This window comes from Cervus canadensis, chromosome 11, assembly GCF_019320065.1.
Source record: "Cervus canadensis isolate Bull #8, Minnesota chromosome 11, ASM1932006v1, whole genome shotgun sequence".
NCBI lineage: Eukaryota > Metazoa > Chordata > Mammalia > Artiodactyla > Cervidae > Cervus > Cervus canadensis.
In genome coordinates this window covers 30,976,868-30,989,404 of record NC_057396.1, presented here as the reverse complement: position 1 = coordinate 30,989,404, position 12,537 = coordinate 30,976,868, and the positions used below count along the sequence as shown (strand labels likewise).

General features: G+C 44.4%; 1 protein-coding gene and 1 non-coding gene across 10 annotated transcripts in view; both read right to left on the bottom strand.

Annotated features, from left to right (window-relative positions):
* Positions 1–12,537, bottom strand: part of GRAMD1B (GRAM domain containing 1B) — a 260,267-nt gene that overhangs the window by 152,705 nt on the left and 95,025 nt on the right. The window lies entirely within an intron of this gene.
* TRNAE-UUC lies at positions 6,514–6,585 on the bottom strand. The gene has a single exon. It is a non-coding gene; the product is annotated as a tRNA-Glu (tRNA).

The following is a 12,537-nucleotide window of genomic DNA, read 5'->3' as shown; positions in this document are numbered from 1 at the left end:
CCAGTTCGTCCACAGATAACTCCCAAATCTGATCTTCAAAAAAAATTTTTTTGCCACACCGCACAGCTTGTGGGATCTTAGTTCCCCAACAAGGGATCAAATCCAGGCCCCTGGCTATGGAAGCGTGGAGTCCTAACCACTGGACCACCAAGGAAGTCCCTTGGACAATCCTCTTGATCCTGGTCTTTTTATCTAAAGTGCTCAAAATGAGAAGCTAAAGTTCCCTCTCTGATGTCAGAGGGGTAAGTCAGATTTGTTCTGCAGATATCCCACTTCCTCCTCACCAAGAGCCCTTACCCCACATTCTCAACTATCACATTTTGAAAGAGATAACTGATAAGAAACTATCTGTCTCCTGGCTAATTTGCATGTGTGTTTTTAGTGAAAGATACTCAACTGTCATTCAGGTCAGCACCCAATAACACGCCTCAATACCCTGGGTTGACAGAATTTGAATCAGACAATGTGTGGTTTCTATTAAGCCTTTGGATATTTTGTAGATGCCTAAAGGAATCCCACCCTCCAAGGAACCACTGACTTTGGTCATCAATATACAAACTGGGTTTGCTGGATTGCCTCTGGCTTCTCTTCTGTTGTTATTCAGTCATTCAGTTGTGTCCGACTCTTTGCGACCCCATGGACTGCAGCACTCCAGGCTTCCCCATCCTTCCCTATCTCCCAGAGTTTGCTCAAATTCATGTCCATTAAGTCAATAATGCCATTCAACCATCTCATCCTCTGTCGCCCCCTTCTGCTCCTAGTCTCAATCTTACCCAGCATCAGGGTCTTTCCCAGTGAGTCAGCTCTTCACATCAGGTGGCCAAAGTACTGGAGCTTCAGCTTCAGCATCAGTCCTTTCAATGAATATTCAGGGTTGATTTCCTTCAGGATTGACAGAGTTTTGTACAGTTCCCTTCTCATCTCTACAAATTCTCTCTCAGTGATCTCATGTAAGTCCATGGCCTCAACAACCCACATGTTGATTCCCAAACCTGTACCGCCAGCTTGGATCATTACACCAAGCATCAATTCCCTGGATCCAGCTCTTTACAGAACATGACCAAAACCCTGCCTCCATGGACTCCTCAAGCAGCATGTTCAAAACTACCCTCTCCTTTCCTCACTCTCACCTCTTCTACCAAATAACTCACATCTGCCTTCCTTCACTCAGCCACCTGTACCATGATCCATCCACTTAGTTGTACAAAGAAGAAACTCAGAAATAGTTCTGGCAGTTCCCTCTCCTCCACACCCCACCTCCAAGCTGTCACTGAGTTATGCTGCTCCTACCTTTGAAACACCTACTATATCCATCCCCTCCTCCCTCTCTGTCCTGTCCTTGCCCTGGTCATACCAGACTGGTTGCATAAGAACTGACTGCAAACATTTTAAAAAATAGGTTCCCACTCCCTCACTTGCCAGGATTCTGATGCTGGGGGTCTGGGTGGAGCTTGAAGGATTTTTAAGGCACATCTTAAGTCTGCAAACCACTTAAGTTCTATCCTACTGAAATGGTCTCTTAACTGTGCTAAAAAAAATTTTTTTAACAACCAATCGGAAAAGAGACCGATTTGTATCATCTGCTGAGTTTTGTGCTGTAAATACTCCCACAGCGGCTGATTTCAAGCACCAACGTGATGTCACTAAAAAAAAAAAAAAAATCACAATGGGGAAGCTAAGTGCACAGTTGGTAGAGGCAAGCTCATCCCGCAAAGAATGCACCTAGACCATCACCTTTATCTTCTAAAACAACCTCTTCCCAGGTTAAAGTCTTGTGAAGGTTTCCCCTAATGTCACAGATGACAGTCCAAAAATCTTTGTCACAAACAAGATCTTACAAGACGAAACCAACTTCTTCTCAACTTACCCGACAGGAAGTTCTGCCTAAGCCCCAAAGTTCTGTTGACACAGAGTCTGTTGTGCCCCCCAAATACACCACGTCCACTTACTCCTCCAAGCTTTGTCCACATTGTCCTCTAAATGTTTATTCTACATGAACCCACAGTGCGTTAGTCACTCGGTCATGTCCAACTCTTTGCGACCCCATGGACCACAGCACACCAGGCTCCGCTGTCCATGGAATTCTCCAGGCAAGAATACTGGAGTGGGTTGCCATTTCCTTCTCCACATGAACCCACAGACTCCACCTCAAAACTGCATTTCCCAATACTTCCCTGGTGGTCCAGTGGTTAGGACTCTGCACTTGCAATGCAAGGGGAGTAGCTTCAATCCCCAGCTTGGTAACTATGATCCCACATGCCTCGAGACACGGCCAAAAAATAAAAAATAACAATAATATTGCTGTCTCTCCAGGGTCTAGCTTGGTTTTCTCTTCTTACCTGACCCAAAGCTCTGTTCCCTTTGAGCCAAGGAGCTATGACAAGTCCAAGCCTTAGCAGTTATCGCCAGTGATAATGGTGGCCCTGCCCTAGCCTTGGAGATAATCCTTTGGCTGCATCAGAGAAACCCTTCTTTAGCACAGACACGGGGTGTTTACTCCAGTGTATTCAAGCTATTGCACACTAACATGTTGTGTGTAATACTAACGGTAATCCGTAACATTTAAACAGTGCTTTCCAGTCTACAAAGTGCTTTTTTGCACATTTTTTTCATCTGACCTTTCCAACCTTATAAAGTAGATACAGTATATATATATTATATACACACACTCCGATCCTCATTTTAAAGATGAAGGGGACTTCCTTGGTGGTCCAGTAGCCAAGACTTCACACTCCCAGTGTAAAGGGCCCGGTTTGATCCCTGGTCAGGGAACTAGATCCCACAGGCTGCAACTCAGAGTTGGCATGTCACAACTAAGACAAATAAATAAATAGTTAGAAAATGCAGCCAAATAAATAAAATAATAAAATAAGTATTTTTTAAAATAAATAAAGATGATGAAAATAAGGACTCAAGGGAATATATAGATATGTCTAAGTGTAAACAGTTGGTAAGTCAAACAGTGAAGATTTCAATCCAGGTTCTCTAACCCTGAACTCCTTATTATTTCACCTTGAGTTGGGCCATAGCTTTCACTTAAAACAGGGAAGGGGGTGGGTGGCAGGAATGACTTCAGTGATGAGACCGGGGAAGATATGAACTTGGGAGTCAGTTTGCTGGGAAGGGCCTGAATGTTCATTCTGCTGAAATTGTCCACTGTTTCTGTTCTGCAGGAGGCAGCCCTCAGCCAGAAAGCAAGGCCATCTGGGAAGTCCAATACCGCAAAAGCCTTGAAATGAGAAGTGACAAGAGTTAGCCCTAACCAGTCAATGGGCAGTGACGTGAGATGGGACAGATAACACAACTTGCCACAAGGTCTCAAGGCCACAAGTGAAACCAAAGAAATAAACAAGTGTTTGACGATACCTGAAAAATACAACTTATGCTTCAGAGTTGAGCTGTTTCATCAACCAGCTGGTGAAAAAGTCACAGGCATGCCAAATAAGCCAGACCAGCGTGCCCGGAGAAAGAGTAAGACTTCCTAGAGCCAAAGCCTGGCCCAAAGACACTTCTAGGAAGCCAGTGGAAAGTTGGCCTGAGCCCAGGGGGGAGGCTTGTAAGACCAGAAAGGCCAGGACCATCCCATTTAGGTCTGAGAGCAGGACTCAGGAGAGGCAGGCCAGCCGCAGACCAGAAATGCAGGTGCCCTGAGGGCCTCTGCACAGAAATAAGCACAGAAAACGTGCCAGGGCTGCCTTGAGTCTACTGCCAGCCAAGGTAGAGAAGCTGGATTCAGGAGCCAATGTGGAGTAGACCGGGCAGCTGACGTTCCAGAAACAACTGGTGAATTCCTACAGGAATATTTCAGATTCTGCCCCCTCCCAAAAACGGAAAAGGTGGCCAGGGTTTATTTTACAGCTGATTAAAGAGCCAACTGAATTAAAAATAAATATGTTTTCAAGACATTTTATTACTGTGGCTTCCCAACTGGCAGTTAATTTTGTCACCACCTGTTTCCCTCTAGTTAACAGAATTCAAACCCCCGAAGCTGAAAGTGTTGGGAGTCCTAAAGGTTACAGTAGGCAAGATACAGAAGCCTCGGGTTCTGCCCCAGGGACTGAGGACAGAGGCACCCAAGGGGATAAAGGACAAGGCATCTGGAAAGAAGGTCAAATTCTTGAGTCCTACAGGACAAAGGACACACGGGGGAGGAGGGGTGTTTATGCAGAAACCCTACTGCAAACAAGAGGTCAGATGCCACGTAGGGACCATGGCCTTTAAGGACAGAGGGAGGGTGTGCTCTATTCCAGATCAGTCCTTCCACTCTCCTTGTCTCCCCCTCCCTGACCCACCTCCACTACCATCCCCAATTTCATTTGTCCTTAGCCTCAGGAAAAACTGGTTCAAGGTATAACTGTCATCGTGGTTTTTTATTTTTATTTTTCCAATTAGAAGAAATAAAAACAATCCTGTTTTTATTTCAGTTGTTCAGTTGTGTCCAACTCTTTGCAACCTAAGGACTGTAGCCTACCAGGCTCCTCTGTTCATGGAATTCTCCAGGCAAGAATACCACCTGATGCAAAGAGCCAACTCATTGGAAAAGACCCTGAGGCTGGGAAAGATTGAGGGCAAGAGGAGAAGGGGGTGACAGAGGATGAGATGGTTGGATGGCATCACCAACTCAGTGAACATGAGTCCAGGAGATAGTAGTGAAGGACAGGGAAGCCTGGTGTGCTGCAGTTCATGGAGTCGCAAAGAGTCAGGACACAAATTAGCAAATGAACAACAACAACAAAAAACAGTCCTGACCAAGAACTCTGGTCATTTACCAACTCAGAGAGCCCCTCAGGGACCTGGGAAGAAACAGCATTGACTGGACCTGGACTGGGGACACCTGGGTGGACTGGAGATGCCTGATCTGTTTGCACAAACATTTTCCACCCAGGAGGTAATGTATATCTTTTCAGCTAAGCAGTCTTGACAACTTTCTGATAAGGTATATGCCACTCATTGCTCACTTTTTACTAGCAAGAAGGCAACAGGTACTGGAACCCCTGTTATGAGAATAGTGAACAAAAAATAACAGAAGTTGAATAAATCATAAATCATTAAGTTTTCGTATAAGGATGTTAATGAAACAACCTCCCACCCCACCCATCACATCCTATCCTATATTCAATTAACCCTCTTTATTTCTGTTCACATACATAGACAAAGGCATAAAATAGATTTTGATGATCTACAAAGTGGATAATTCATTCACTCAAAATTTATTTAAAGAACTCTTTAAATGGCAGCGTGTAAACCGGGAAAAGATGAGAAAGCAGACTTTAGATGGACCAGGTACTGTGCTGAAAAGTATCGGACACAAAGTACCCTAAGACCTTACCCTCAAAAATCTTAATGTGTGCTGGGAAATGGAGCAGAAAAGTTAATGATAACTATTTATGAGACCAAAAGTTTGTTTCATAGAGGAAGGGGAAACTAACGTGTACTGAGTGTCCACTATATGCATTTTTCACATGATCTCACTTAAAAGACAGTATTTGAAGAAAATGTGTTTTAATTCAAATTCCAATCTATTCATCTTATTTATAGCAAGAAAACAAGTGTACCATTTTATGTTACCAAGTATCCCCATCTGTCCTAACTCCATTGTAACTATAACCCACCTATGACTTTTTTTATTATCCAGATTCTATTTGTGTTTCCTGGGAATTTTCATTTTTAACTTTTTATTTATTGGAGTGCAGCCAATTACCAATGTTGTAATAGTTTCAGTCGACAGCAAAGGGACTCAGCCATACATATACATGTATCCATTCTCCCCCAAACTCCCCTCCCATCTAGGCTGCCACATATTGAACATAGTTCCATGTGCTATCCTGTAGGTCCTTGTTGGTTATCTACTTTAAATATAGCAGAGGTGGCGCAATGGTGAAGAATCTCCCTACCAATGGAGGAGCTAAGGGTTCAATCCCTGGGTTGGGAAGATCCCCTGGAGGAGGAAATGGCAAACCACTCCAGTATTCTTGCCTGGAGAATCCCACGGACAGAGGAGCCTGGCAGGCTACAGTCCATGGGGTCGCAAAGAGTCAGACATGACTGAAGCAACTTAGCATGCACACTGTCACATAAATATTTTAAGTTGGTTCTTTTCTGAGAAACAGCAGACCTGGGAAGGACTCTAAAAACCAACTAGAAGTTGCCCTTTTGAAAGAGACACTGACATCTGTAAGAGAATTCTCCATCTACAAGGTTATCTCTGTCATCACCTGGAAGAGAAGGAGAGCAAATCTCTAGAAACTCTTACTAGCGGAGAAGAAAACAACTTAAATCTACACCACCATCACCCTTGTTCACTGTGCCTTTCTTTCCTGGTTACCTCCCAGAACTGACTCTCCCACCCTCAGCATCTTCTGTCTTTAGATGAGGGTAGTATTTATGGAGAGGCCTTGGGGCCACTGAGGCAAATTACTGTTTTCCTGAATCTCTCCCATGTGTACATTTTTTTGTTTTTTCTCTTGGTTTAGCCTTTTTTTCTTTTTTTTTTTTTTTTTTGGCTGTGCCACGTTCCCTGACCAGGGATCAAACCTGGGCCATGACAGTGAAAGCACCAAGTCCTAACCACTGGACCACCAAGGAAGTCCCTAATTTTCTCCTATTATTCTGTCTCATGTCAGTTTCATGCTTAGACCGGTCAGAAGAACCTAGAAAGATATAGGAAATTTTTCTTCCTTCCCCAACAATGCACATCACTAGTTAAGGAGATCTGACTCAGAGATGGGGAAAAGTTACAGGAGCCCGGAGGGCTAGTCCAGAAGTTCTGCTTTCATTCTGTAATCACCCATCTGCAGAGCTGACACCTTAAAGTATCCCACCTGTACATACACACCCTATACACTCATCACTCAAAATGCTCCTATTAATTTCTGTCTTTTCTGCTCATCACCCACATTTCAGCAATAAATAGTGTGTGACGGCAGCGGGGGGTGGCTTTCCTTGTTTCATTAGCTAGGCTCCTTTAGAGCAAAAAAGCCACCTGGGGACTTCTGTGGTGGTCCAGTGGTTAAGAATCCAGCTGACAATGCAAGGGACACAAGTTTGATCCCTGGTCCAGGAAGATCCCACATGCCACAGAATAACCAAGCCCGTGCATCACAACCACTGAACTAGCGTGCCACAAGTACTTAAGCCCGAATGCCTAGAGCCTGAGCTCTGCAACAAGAGAAGCCACCACAATAAGAAGCCCGCGTACAACTAGAGAGTAGTCACAACTAGAGAAAGCCCGCACACAGCAATGAAGACCCAGCATGGCTATAAATAAATAAAGTAAGTAAGTAAAAGGCCACCTGCTCCAGACTCTGTTTTACGTCCAGTTTCTTCTCCAGGCAATTTTATTAAGAAGGTAATGAGTGATACTGCATGGGCAGGCTCCATTCCTGACTCAACTAAGAGAGTCTCATTTGCATGAGATAAGTTGGTATCCCGTTGCCCCCAAGAAGGCCAATATTCACCCCGAATGGCTCAGACTATTTTGGTTTCATCATACTTTTTGAAGTTACCACATTTTCCCTTTGATTATCCCCCTCTCCTAATTGGTGGTCTCTACCAGCTGTATTCACTTCCTCTCTATTCACTTCACCCCACAATCAAGCTTCTAATTCTACCGCTTGATACAAACTGTTCTCTTATCAAAGGTCACCAATGACTGCCTCGTGGCCTTTTTTCCTATCTCAATTCTTTCTGACATTTTTACAACATCTGGAATCACTATTCCTTCTTGGGGTAAAAAGTACCCTTGGCTTCATTTCAGTATTTAGTGAAATAACATTGTGCATTCAAAGTGGCATTTCCAGGGCACCTACTATGTGCCAGGCTCCATTTGAGGGAGAACACCAAAATTAAAAAGGAAAAAGATACAGTCCATCCTTAAGGAACTTACCACCTAATAGAGAAACAGACAGTCCACCAGATACTGAGATCACACACAATAACTGTTGCAAGCAGGCAGGGTGCGGGAAGTGTGTGTCCAAAGTTCAGGACCCACAACCAGACAAAGAACACCTGGGGTGGCATGGGAACATGAACAGCGCTTCACAAAGAAGGAAGCATTTGAGCTGACATTTGACAGACGAGTAAAATTTTACGAGCAGACCATACTCCAAATGGAGAGGTTGGCACAGGGCAAGAAATTGATGCAAGCTCAGTCAAGGACCTTGACTTCATCACGAGCTCCATACTGGTGGAGATGGAGGAGGAGATGGGAATGGCCAGAGATGAACATGACCAAGTAAGCGGGGTCTACATCATGAGGGGCCTTGTCTGTCCCAGAAACAGGATGAAATTTCATCTTGTAGGTCGGGAGCCCCCAACCTCCGGAATCTAATGCCTAAAGATATGCGGAAGAGCTGATGTGATAATCATAGAAATAACATGTACAATAAATGGAATGTGCTTGAATCATTCCAAAATCATCCTTCTCTAACCCCCATCTGTGGAAAAACTGTCTTCCACAAAACCAGTCCCTGGGTACTGAAAGTGTTAGACGCTCAGTCATGTCCAATTCTTTGTGACCCCATGGACTGTAGCTGCCAAGCTCCTTAGTCCATGGGATTCTCCAGGCAAGAATACTGGAGTGGATTGCCATTTCCTTTTCCAGGAGATCTTCCTGACTCAGGGATCAAACCTGGGTCTCCTGAATTCCAGGCGGATTCTTTACCGTTTGAGCTGCATGGGAAGCCCCCATGGGTCCCTGGTGCCTAAAATGTTGGGAACCATTGCTGTAGGTGACAAAGGGCACTGAAGGAATCTGAAGAGGGGAGAGATTTGTTTATTAGAGGAAAAGCAGAGGATTACACGGGAGGCCGATAACGAAGCCCTCTCGGAGTTCCCTGGTGGACAGCGGTTAAGACTCCATGCTTCCAATGCAAGGAGTGTGGGTTCAATCCCTGGTTGGGTAAGTAAGATCCCACATGCTGCATAGCTCAGCAAAAAATAAAAATAAAAAAGGAAGCCCTCTCAAAAAAGCAGATGGGATGAAGGCTCAAGCTAAAGAGATGATGATGGAGAGAACTGATGAGCAGGGAGAGATGCAGGAGGTGCCTGACTGCAGGTGATGGGAGCAGGAGTGGGGAAATCTAGGAGGCCTTGTTTCCTCTGCCTGTCAGACCTTGGGGGCACTTCTAGCTTCTTCTGGGGCATTCCCACCACTTTAGCACAGGGCAAAACAAATGTGAGGCAAGCAATACATACCTGCTGACTAGTTCACTACTACCACCTTCATCAACTAAAGGTAAGGTAAAGTGAAAAAGTCTAAGTGAAAGTTGTTCAGTCGTGTCCAACTCTTTACAATCCCATGAACTATACAGTCCATGGAATTCTCCAGGCCGGAATATTGGAATGGGTAGCCTTTCCCTTCTCCAGGGGAATCTTCCCACCCCAGGGATTGAATCCAGCTCTCCCGCATTGCGGACAGATTCTTTACCAGCTGAGCCACAAGAAAAGCCCAAAGGTAAGGTAAGTCTGTAGCAAATCTTCGGTGATCCTTGTAGCAAGGGTGAGAGCAGGACGACTGCTAAAGTGGATTATAAAAAGACTTCAGAGCACCTGACTGGGTTCTCTAGAGCATCCACATATACTCATCTTGGAGTCATGTGTAAAGAAACACTCACCTCTCAAAAATAAAAACACATGGAAGACACTGCAAGCAGAGTGGAGCAATAGCTCTGGAGCTGGTCTCAGAAGTCTGGGTCCAGCTCAGGCTCTCTGACTCGGCAGCACACACAGCAAGGAGCATCACTGTTCTGAACCTTGATTTGCTGACTGTGTTGGGTGACCACCATGGACCCTTCTGGCCTTAAACATGCAATGAAGCAAAGCTGGGCTTCCCTAGTAGCTCAGCTGGCAAAGAATCTGCCTGCAATGCAGGAGACCCCAGTTCAATTCTTGGATAGGGAAGATCCCCTGGAGAAGGGATAGGCTACCCACTCCAATATTCTTGGGCTTCCCCGGTAGCTCAGACGGTAAATCCGGCTGCAATGTGGGAGATGTGGGTTCGATCTCTGGGTTGGGAAGATCCTCTGGAGAAGGCTAAGGTTTAAGTAAGGAAAGAAATGTGCAGGGAAAATCAGCTTGAAAGCTCAGTGAATGGCAGAGAAGGGAGCTGCATGAACTGAACCAGGAGAGCAAGGCGGCCTAGGCTATACAGCAGGGAGCCGAGGACCAGAGTCACTCAGATACCTGGAGTGGCAATTCCCAGGCAGAGAGAGAAACCTGCCATCCTGGCTCACTTCTGCGGACTTCTATTAAGCCCCGCTTCCTTTCACTGTCTCTCTGTCTCCAGCTTATCATTTTATCATCGTCTGTAACTCTATTAATAAACCCATGGACCAATTCTTACAGCAAGAAGAGGCCGAAAAGATGATCTTGCCTCCTCCTTTCCCCTTCAGAATAGGAAACCAAAGGCCAAAGAAGTTAAGGGACGTGTATAAAGCCACAGAGCTATCTAATAGCATTGCAAAAAATAACACTCCAGTTGGTCTAAGAGCAGAGCTCTGCCCACAACTGCCCTTCAAGTCTGAGAGTATAAACTCCTGGAGCGAAGAGGAGGTATTTTACTTTTTTTCTTCACCCTTCAGTGTTCTCACTCATAATGAGGATTAACTTACTAACCGCTGTTCGTTCCATAAAATGTGGGCACTGTGCGCTCTTTGAGTGTTTTCTTGGTACCAGCTCAGTTCTAACCAGAGACATAACCCTGCTCCTAAACACCTTAGATTCTAATGGTTCAGCAGCAGGGATGCTGAGATGGGATACAGACACCCACAAAGAGACAAATTCTAAAAAATAAGACAATTTAAAAAGTGAAAATATTATGAAGATAATAAAGCTGAGTGATGAGAGGTCTCAAAAAAGAAAAAAATACGTCCAGGTCACATCATTATTAAGTGACAAAATTTACCAGATCAGACTTAAACGTTTGCTTTCCTACTTTCCTAAATATTAAACATCTCTCTTTTTGTGTGTGTGTGTGTAATAAAGTTTTACTAAAGTATAAAGGAGATAGAGAAAGCTTCTGACATAGGCATCAGAAGGGGGCAGAAAGAGTACCCCTAAACATCTCTCCTACACGGTACATATTCAAACAATATTTGCCATTGTTGTTGATGAGGACAAAACAGATCTCAATAATCCTACTAATATAAGACTAAGTGCTCATAAAACATTCAGATATAACAAGTTACGGTGTTTCTTGAAATACAAGTTCTATAAATAAGTCTGATGAAAGATGGCACAAGCACCACAAAACCAATTCTAATCTCACAAACGCCTCATATCTTTTTTAATTTAATTTTTTTTACTTTTTATATGATTTTTAAAGGTTGCCTTCTATTTACAATTATTACAAAATATTGGCTGCATTCCCCATGTTGTACAATCCATCCTTGAGCCTTACACCCGGTAGACTATACCTACTCCCTCCAAATCTCTTTTAAAAGCTGTCTTTAAATCTTACCTTGGCTCCTTCTTACAAGTTCTTCTCATTTTGCTAAGAGTTTTCTCTCTGCATCGTCTCCCTAGAACCAAAAACATCTTCTCTCCTTATTATACTTCATATCAAAGACTGTCACTCATATCAAACTCAGAAGACAATCCTGCCCTCCATCATCTAGAGTCCTCCAGCAGAGCCTTATGGCAGCACTGATTAAGCTGAAATCACAGGTTCACGAAGCCACATCACAGGAAATTCAGTGCTGGGAAAAATACACGCAACACCTTCAGGGCTGGTTACCCAGTCCCCTCCCTTTCCTATGAGAAAGGGGATCAGGTTTCAGAAGTATACCGGGAAGTAGTGACACGGGACAGGCTGCCTGAACTGATCACACAACAGTCCTAATCACCTTCTGGACCACTATTTTTTCCAGGTCCACCAACCCCAAGTGACTCAGCAAATATGCTGCAATGACGAACAACCACAAGTCCCAGGGCCTGTCCTTCATATCAGATAGAGCTGGCCCCAAAGGACACTAATAGGAAAACACCTCTTTCCCCGGAAATGAAACGGGAGGGAGATAAAGAGAAAATAATCAGAAAGTGAGCATGGACTGTGCACAGAGAGATGCTTACCTCAAACCCACCTTACAAGGTGGGCATTACCAGGATCCTCCATTTACAGAGGAGGAAACACAGAGCAATCTGAGGGAGGACAACTTGCTGTGGGCTGGAATTTTACCCCTTGGAAGCAGGCTGGAAATTACTCCTGGGATAAAAGTCAAAGGGAATCCCTGGAAAGCCATTTGTGTAGACACTGAGAGGAACAGTGTAAGCCTGGGAAGTTAGCGACAGTGTTTTGCAAAGAGATGACACATGCTCTTCCTCAGCTGCCCCCATCACTCTCTAATTCACAATCAGTGGCCACCCTGTGACTCCGGATGTACCATCACTCAGCTGCAGGTGGGCTTACCTGTCCTCACTCAGAACAGGGCAGGCCAAGTCTCTAAGTCTCTCTGAGGTGGATGGAACTAACTTGAATGCTGACATCAAGGCAAGGATAGTATTCAATAGGCAAATTAATTTTGTTATGTTTTGTTTTGC